General features: G+C 52.0%; 1 long non-coding RNA gene across 1 annotated transcript; it reads right to left on the reverse strand.

Annotated features, from left to right (window-relative positions):
• Positions 1 to 1,191: 1,191 nt before the first annotated feature.
• Positions 1,192 to 6,411, reverse strand: LOC135576046 (uncharacterized). Its single transcript, XR_010467606.1, has 2 exons — positions 5,838 to 6,411; positions 1,192 to 1,586 (listed from the first exon to the last, which is right to left on the reverse strand). It is a non-coding gene; the product is annotated as an uncharacterized LOC135576046 (long non-coding RNA).
• Between the last annotated feature and the right edge of the window lie 2,534 nt (positions 6,412 to 8,945).

Below are 8,945 nucleotides of genomic sequence, written 5' to 3' on the forward strand. Positions count from 1 at the left end.
CGGGGGGGCGCGGGGAGGCGGTGCAGCGCGGTCCCGCCGCTTCCCCCGGCTGGTTCTCGCGCTTCCGAGGGGGCTGTCGGGGGTTCTCAGCGCTTGCGGGACATCGGGAGGGCAGAGGAGAGCACACCCACCGTTTTCCAGCTCTCGCGGTGGGATGTCAACAGGTCGTGGGGTTCCCAGTCCCACCCCCAGTGACACCCAAGTAACACGTTTAGCGTCTACTCGGTGTCCCAAAAGCATCCTTACAGCTCTGACGGGGCGGTAACTGTCGGTGCCCAAACACCGTGTTCACCGATTGCTCCATCGATAACCGATTCCCAGGAAGACAAGAGATGTCAACACCACCACAAGCAGGCAGAGCATCAAGTGAAAGGCAGGGGATGAGACACCAGTCCGAAAAAAATTAAGGCCATCCTGACAATAACAAGTTAACCCCTATTTCCATGTCCAGTCCAGAATCCAATAAAGACAGAGACACAGCTAAGAGAGAAGGGATCTGTACCGAGGTGCAACGTGCCATGGAGCTGCCTGGCATCCAGCAATACCCAGTGAACGTTTCTTCAGCTGAAGCACAATGGGAAAATCAAGACTTTTTGTTTACGGACATAAAAAGCACAGCCTGCTTGTCACTGATAATCCTTGTTTTCTAAATGAAGAACGTGTATGATTTTGTACATCCATCCCCCTCCTACCCAGTTGTCCCACAGAAAGCAGCGAGCATGCCCTGAGGAAGAGGGAGGAAGAAGTGTGCCCAGAGCCATGTCAGGAGCAAAAAGCGGAGCCTAGAGCAATATCCTGAGGCCCAGCCACACATACAAGCCCAGCCTGAGCAGCACAGCCAAGGGGCTGACACGTCCCATTCATCCATCCAATGTCAGCAGTTTCGCTGGTGTCACAACGGACAGAACAAGTGGGACTTCCCTCTTCTATTTGCAACTAAAGGAAAGCAAGAGCAAAAGAAAATGACTACAGCAGAATCCAGAGTCTGAACGGGCCAGGACGGTGAAGACAAAGCCACAACCTCTGCCAGTCCCTACGTACAGGCAGAGCTGCCCGCACTGGAGTGGGAAGCATCTGGTGCATGTCTGCCTGCCCAGCACCTTCTGTGATCAATAACATCCTCTCAGATTTTTTAGTCAAGCCAATAAAACCACCTGACCCGTTAAACAATAATTTTAAAAAGCCAGCTCATGATTTTAAAAGCCAGTTTTTAATCCGCGACTGATCGATAGCTGGGTGAAGTGGCGGATCCAGCTAATCAAAATACGTCATTAGCACCAAGAGACGGAGCGTCTGTCAGGAGGTGGCAGCGATAGTCACCAGATGGGAGAGTGAGTAAACCTACACCAGGCACTGGTGTTTTATAAATAAAACTCTTGTCGAGCTGCCTCTCACCACAGGTCCTGAGTTCCCTCGCAGAACCCATGGAGTGGCACATCACAGTGTAAGCGTTTGCAGCAAGAAAATTGCCTCCCAGGAAAGCAGATTAATTCCGGGACTTGCAGCATCTCCTGGAACCTGATCCTGTGTCCTTCACCCCAATTAAACAGGGGCTTCGAGGGGGTCAGAGTTAAATCCAATGTACCCTGTAACAACAGATCATAGATCAAAGATGCTTTAAAGCTGCCCACACGCTCTGTGGGGTTTTCCCATCATTTGCCTCCCCTTTATTTCTGCTCGTCTCAGCATGCCTGGTGAAATGAGCCTTTAAACCCAAGTTTTTCTTTACAGAGCAATCTGGTCACAGGAAAATGATTGTCCCATTTCGCTACTTTGTTTCTTTTAGTTTCAATGACTGACCCCATTTTGCTACTTTGTTTCCTTGAGTTTCATTCAGTTTTGCCTTGTAACCCGACCCCGCAGCTATTTCAAAGATAAACAGCACTGCAGAGGAGGCACAGTTTGGGAGCCCCAGCTCCCACATTTCCCACGGAAAACTCCTCCATTCCCCATCCCAGGGGAGGGCTCTCGCTCCAGGAACAGCCCCCAAAAATGACAACCCTTTCCCTCTGCAACAGGGACTCCAAAGCACAAATTTTCCCCCCACTTTCCTGCCTGGGGCGGGTGACTCCGGGGTCTCAGTCCTGGGGTGGGGGGGAAGGTGGTGGCGAGCCCACCCAGCACGTTGCAAAGCTCAACTCTCCCCCCCCCCCCGCCCCGAAACGCGTCGTGGTGTCGCCGCGGCCGAACGGCCACGAGGTGGCCCCCGGTCCCCGCGCAGCCGCCACCCGCCCCGGGTTTTAGGGGGGTCCGGCTGCCGCCGCCCCCTCCCGTGCTGGGGGTGGGAGCGTTTTGCAGCGTGCGTGGGGTGTTGGATGGAGCCCTGGGGCTCCCCAGGAGCTAGCCGGCACTTTTGGGGTCCCAGATGTGTCACTCATCTGTGTCCCCCCCCCCCATAAAGGGACTCGTCTTTGAGGGCTGCGGGGCTGGTTGCTGTCCCGAGGGTCTCTCCCCACATCGCAAGACAAGAGGAGGTCTCTACGTGCATTAAACTGGCCCTGACCACCCCTGCCCACAGCAGCTCCCCGGGCCTACTCGAAGGGAAGCCAAAACTGTGATTTATTGTGCAGAACCTGCCAAACGCTTTGCAGATTGTCTGGGCTGGATGTGGAAGCACAGAGGCGAGCAGCACCCAGCCACTGGCACACATGATCACAGCAAAACGCTCTCTCCTCATCCTGCAGACAGGCTGGAAATAGGCTAGTCTTCAGATTTGGGGACCTATTCCCAGGTACTCCCTTAACTGATTGAAATCTGGTCCACAAGCAGCAGAACATCCATCTCCCCTGTGATCCTGCAGGGGCAGAGGGATGTGAGTGTGGAGCACAGCCAGATCCTCTGCCACCCACCCACTCCCCTCCCTACACATCGTGCAGTTGAAGAACCACCACACAGGGGCAACCCCTTCTGCACAGCCCACCAGATCTGGCTGCTTCAGCCTCTGCTATTTAAAAGAAAGGAAAAAACCCACCACACATAAATACACTATGAATATGGAACCCAGCAGCAGTGACCTCCACTCCTCAGCCATGAGAAAATTCATGTAGATGTGAATGGGAAGTGATTTCTTCCTCCTTCCACTCCCATTAGGGAAAAAAGCAACAGCCAGTAGCAGGCTCAGTCTTTACATCTACGTGGCACAAGCGGCTGATCCGCTAACACGCTTTCCCTGGCAACTAATAAACTAGATTGTTATTTGATTATAGCAGAGTTACCAGGAAAAACAGACCATGAAGGTCAGGGTACTGATGGTTCAAGCTGTATGCATCCTCCTCTTCTCCCCAGGTAGATTTGTGTGAGCATGAGGCTGGTGAAAATCTCTCTCACTTTAAAAAAAATGATAATACCTTTAAATAATCCCACATGCTTTTAGGACAGGGGTAATTGAATTGAAAAGATCTTGTTAATCCCCATTACAGTTATTAATGTCATTTGGAAAGCAATGGGAGGATTGGAATACGGATGGGAGGAAGGACTGGAAGTGTAGCATTGCAAGCATTTTCCATGCATAGGGAGCCTGGTGTAGCTCTCCATGTCGGCGGGGAGATGAACAGATGCGATGGAAGGAGATGCCGCCCTGCTGCACCCCCAGCAGCCGGCCCAGCTCCCTGGGTTGCTTTGCATGGAGCTGCATCACTCCAGGAGCTCCAGCTCTGCTCCAAACAGCTGCTCCACTCTCCCAGGAAGCGGCTGCGTCCCAGTGCTTGGAAGTGATCCTGGTGCATGGTTTGCGTATCTATTTATAAAGCACCGTGGAATCCTTTAGGATGAAAGGAGCTATTATAACCCAGATTTATTACCCAAAGACTAACCACAGATTTTCTCCACTTCACCCTTCATTCGCTTGTCTCAAGACAAGTCTGAGCAACAACATTTAGATAGAGACCCTCTCTCCTAGCCCCGCCAGAGGAGGGGATGTTTCTGGCTGGCAACATCAGTCTCTTGCCAGGGATATTCCCCACTGGCACCACCCTTCTGTGGCATAAGGAGGAGAAATGCCCCTTGGCACATGGTGGGAAGAGGCAGCAGCTCCAGGGCTGGGCTTCCCCTCGGCAGATTAGCACCCGGCAGGCTCCGGCGTTGCTCACATACCGGAGCGGGACGGCCCTGCGAACCCTTCCTGCTGGACATACTCTAGCTGACACTCAGAGCCCGTAACCGCAAGACACGTCGGGAAATATTGGTCAGGATTATATCTGTCTGATTGATGGGTATGAGGATTTTTTTTCCCCCTGCTTTCCCAGCCAGCCAGCTGCCCCGACACACACCCCATGGTCACTGGACTTCTCTGGACCAGATCATGGTGCCATGGGTGCATCTTACATGCATCCACCTTGGGCAGCATCCCTATGGCCTCCAGGACCACTTGGCCCCAGGAAAAAGCACATTGAAAACACACAGTATCCCCCAGAATTGACCCATTATGCTGCTTTTCTCAACACAGGGGGATTTTTCCTACCTGGAAACTGTATCCTGATTCATCACCCACAAGATGATGCCAAATGTACTTCCTTAACTGAGAGTCACAAAAACAGCTACTCAGAAATACATATCTTCTAAAATAATTTGCTTTGAAAGGGATGTAGACCAGCTGATGAGCAAAACCACAGATCCCACACAAGGGAAAACTGAGCTTGCAAGCAAATATTAGTTCTTGCCTAAGGCACATCTGAGCAGCACAGCAAGACAACAGCCTTGACACAAGGAGCAATCAGCCTCTCACATCTTGCCCTCACCTCACTTACCCTAAAACACAGATTTATTTTCTTTATTTGTTAAGAAAATCCATAGCAATGCCAGTATGGAGGGGGACGGGACTTCAGCTCAGCAATCAGACCGAGAACCTCCAATCTGCTGAATAAAATGAGGTCCCTCACGTGCCAGGGACCCCATCAGACAGACACCCTGTCCTCTGCAGCTCTTGGGCCACTGCGGTCCCTGGAGGTCACCATGCAAATGTGTCATGTTTTGTAGGACAGAGCTGTCTGCTTTGTCGCATTGTCCCAGCTCAGGAATAATGGGGCAAGACCCCAGAGCAGGTCACAGGAGAAGGTTCTTCACACAGTCCCAGGCTGAACCGCAGATGTGCCCCCTCTCTGTGTCACCTCCCAGCTCACTTACATCTGCCAGCATCCACATATAACCCAAATCCTCGCCAGCCTGCCAGCAACGAGGAGGCATTTGTGTGACAAGATTATGGAGATTAGCTCCGTTAGCATAAGCAGCTCCTAGGCTGGCCCTAATCCAGAGGGACATATGCAGCCCACACGCTGCCACTCGCTGTCTTTCCCAAGCTGCCCTAAAGGAGCCGTGTGAGCTGGAGGGGACAAGTTTCACCACTGTGTCCATGCTAACAGGATGGCCACACTGGGATGGCTCTTCCTTCTCCCCCAGCCACCTTCCAGCCCAGCAGCTGCTCTAACACAAGTGCAGGGTCCTCAGGACAGTTTTCCCCTCTGTTTTTGCAGTGCAGCCTCTGCAGGTGCTTTGTGCAGCAAACAAAGGGGCCAAGTAGCTCAGGCCCTGCCAGGCTGCCTGCAGAAGCAACTCACTGTTGTTTGCATCTTTTTTCTTGGGAACAGGGCTCAGCCCTCAGCCTAGAGCAAGCTTTTAATCATATATTCAAGGCTATAACCCAGGAAAACCCCATACACATGAGCTGCTGTCTGCAGGCTCCCACTCAAACCTGGGCAGTTGCACATCCCAAATGGAAGAGACTCAACAATCCTAAAGCTCTTTTCCAAACTAAATGATTCTACAATTCCACAAATAGCTTTTTTTATACTCTACCACTTGACTTTCACCCACAGAAGACTCATTGTTGGAGCCCAGCTTACCTGCAAGCAGAGTCCAAAGCAAAGCACTGAAGGGCTCATGGGGATCGGCTGCAGAGTGAGCAAAGACACAGTCCTCACCCTCCACAGCAGCACAGCTACTCCCTACTACAGGAGCAAAGCTTCTCCCATGGCAATTAACAACATTAATTGCCAATGACCAGCAGTTGGGGCTCATTGAACCCCAGGCACCCAGGTGTGTGAGCAACTTGTGAGAAGACCAAAAGCGTGTGAAGTCCTGAACCCCATGAAAAGGTGGATGAGAGGGGGGTGACAATGCCATCAGTTGGTTATATTGAGGGTCAGTGATGTGCAAAGAGCCATAACCATGGCACAGGGACACACACAGCCCCTGCTCTGGGCACAGTTGGGGACAGGGGCTGTGGGGACAATTTGGGGGTGGTGGCTGCTCACCCCCAACCAGCTCAGCCCTCTCTTCTCCCCCTTCCTGCGCAGGTGCCGGTGGCATCGCGGCGCTGCTGGGACTTTATCTGGGTTTCTGCACATGGTGGAAAAACCACTTGGGCCACCGAGCAACAGGCTAAAAGTGGCTGGGGTCAGGGCGAGCAGCTGCCGGGGGCCGTGCTGAAGGGGCTTTGCTCTGCGACCGCCGCATCCACCCCGGCATGCTTAAACCAATAACACCAGATTACATTGCAGCGGGCTGGGACCTGGCATGCGGTGCGAGCCAGAAATAAATCTGTTTGTGTAGCAACTGAGAAAATAGCAACACGAGCTAAAGGTGTATCTTGTTGTGGGTTTTTTTTGAGGCTAGAAAGATTTATTTATTTGGGTGGAAGAGATTTGTTCACTTTTTAAAAGGGGTTTTGCTTGGGCTATGAGCAGCGGGGACATTTCCACGCAGTAACGTCTGCATGGAGCTTTCATGTACCATAGGCTTTTGGGTGCTGGTGTGCACTGGGAGATGCTGGATACAGCACAAACCAGAGCCAGATACAGGCTTGAATTAGGCCATACTGTATATTTTTATATGTACATCCATATATATGTATATAAAATAAGACCGTCCTGCAAGCATAGGGCCCCCCTGCTGCTCAGGGCAGCTCTCCCAGGGCTAGAGTTTCCTACGTGAGCTACAGATGGATGAAAGAAGCACAAGGTCACCCCACGGCTGCAGGCAGAGCAGGGACAAACCTCCCACCTCCCACACCTGCCATCCCCAGAGCCGGCCGTGCTTAATCCCTCCCAGCGTCGGGTAGGAAGAACTCTGCAAACGGCATCAAGGAGGTTGGAGACAGGGGGAGGAATGGGGGAGAGCACCTGAAATAGGGTCTACCAGCAGCTGCGCTTGTTGTGGCTCTATGGAAAAGTCAAATATCTTTTTGCGATGTTGTCATGTCACAGAAAGGGCCGTGGAGTGAGACCAGAACCTGAGAAGGTGTTTCATAAGAGCCACCTTATCAGCTGTGCGTGATTAGACCTAACAGCGTGAAGGGTGCGCGATGCTCTGGTTTTAGCCTAATAGGAAAAAACCCTCGAATCATCAAAGAATATTTATAAAGGTTTGTGTCATTCTAGTGCATTTCCCATCACATGGGGATGTGTCAAAGCATCATGCTTTGTCCTGCAAGTGCTGAAGTGGGGTCTGGAAATAGTTATAGCAAAGCATGTGATCCCACTAGACCAGGAACAAGAAGACAATCCATCTTGGAGGTCTTGGCTTTCTTTTACCCTCCTGTCACCTTATTGCATCTCCTAAAAGCACCACCAGTGCTCCGTGCAGCGAGGAATAAAACAATGAGGGTGGTAAAATGCTGCTGCACACCTAATTGCAGCAGGAACGCGTAACCAAGCCCTCGGTGGCTCAGCTCCATGCAATTGCCGCTGCAAAAACATCCTGAATCAGCACCAGCTGGCTGGAAAATGAAAGCCAGGCTGTTTGCTCCCCTCTTGCAGCTCCCAAAATAACCAGCGGCTTCCCCATGTTCACCCCCCCCAAAAAACCCACACACTCCCTCCTGCCTTTCCCAGCGATTCTGTGACCAGCAGGAGCCACAGCTGGTGTGCCCAGCCCGGTCCTCCTGGTACCCTGAGATATGACCAGATTCAAGGGGTATTTTTGGGGATCACCAAGGTGGAAAGCGCTGGAAAATGTGATTATCCCATCTTAGTGCCCAGGCTCTCACACGGTGCTTGTGGGGCACATTCAGCAAAGAGCCAGGGATGTCTTAAACCACCCCCTTGTTTCCATGTCTATCTGCACCTAAGGAGGTAATTAAGCACCTAAATCCTATAGGCACGGAGCAAAAAGTGGGCAGCACATTTCTTCAGACACCTTGAGAAGCCCAAGCCTGGAGGCAGCAGCCGAGGAGCCGTAGGAGCTGCAGGGTTGCCCATGTCCAGCCCTTTTCTGTCCCGTGTCAGGCAGGAGCTGGCAGCAGCGAGAGCAAACTGCGCCAAAGGCTTCCGACACCCCGAGCTCTGCACAGGGCAACGACAATGAAGGGGATATACAAGGAATATACAGCTCGTGCCTCAGAGGTTCAGCCTCAGACCAAAAAGAAATCCCTCTCTGCTTGCTCCAGATATTTATTCTGTGCTTACAGCTTGGAGAGCAGAGAACTCCTGGTGTAAACTCTTTGCATGACCTTTCCTGTTTAATGACTTTACAGCTGGCTGCCCACACCTCAAATATAATTTCATTTATGCCGTCCATCACCAACACCTGCTGGAGAGACTGGCAGCTTCTATCATTAACATTAGTAGTGTCACCGTCACCCAGCGACGTGGCAGAGGCTGCACAGAAGATGGGCACGCACACGGGCTCAGAAGAAATCACTGCAGCGCACAGCCCTGGGCAGTGCAGGACATGAATTGGACAATAGGCATTATCGGTCAGACCTGCAATAGCATTGAGTAAAACACTTGTTTTGCCCCCTCCTCCTCCTTTGCCCATGCTAAAATGAGCAGCACAAGCTGCTGAGGGCGGCAGGGTGGAAATCCTATTTTTCCCAATTCTTTTTCCTGCCCTGCAAGATCTTGCTCCACCACACAGCCCTCGAAGGTCCCAGCTCCTTCTTGCTTATATCTTCTTGCATTTCCAGGGATACGTGTCCACAGCAGCACCCCCGCAGCCACAAAACCACCCAG

This window comes from Columba livia, chromosome 22 (assembly GCF_036013475.1).
Source record: "Columba livia isolate bColLiv1 breed racing homer chromosome 22, bColLiv1.pat.W.v2, whole genome shotgun sequence".
Taxonomy (NCBI): domain Eukaryota; kingdom Metazoa; phylum Chordata; class Aves; order Columbiformes; family Columbidae; genus Columba; species Columba livia.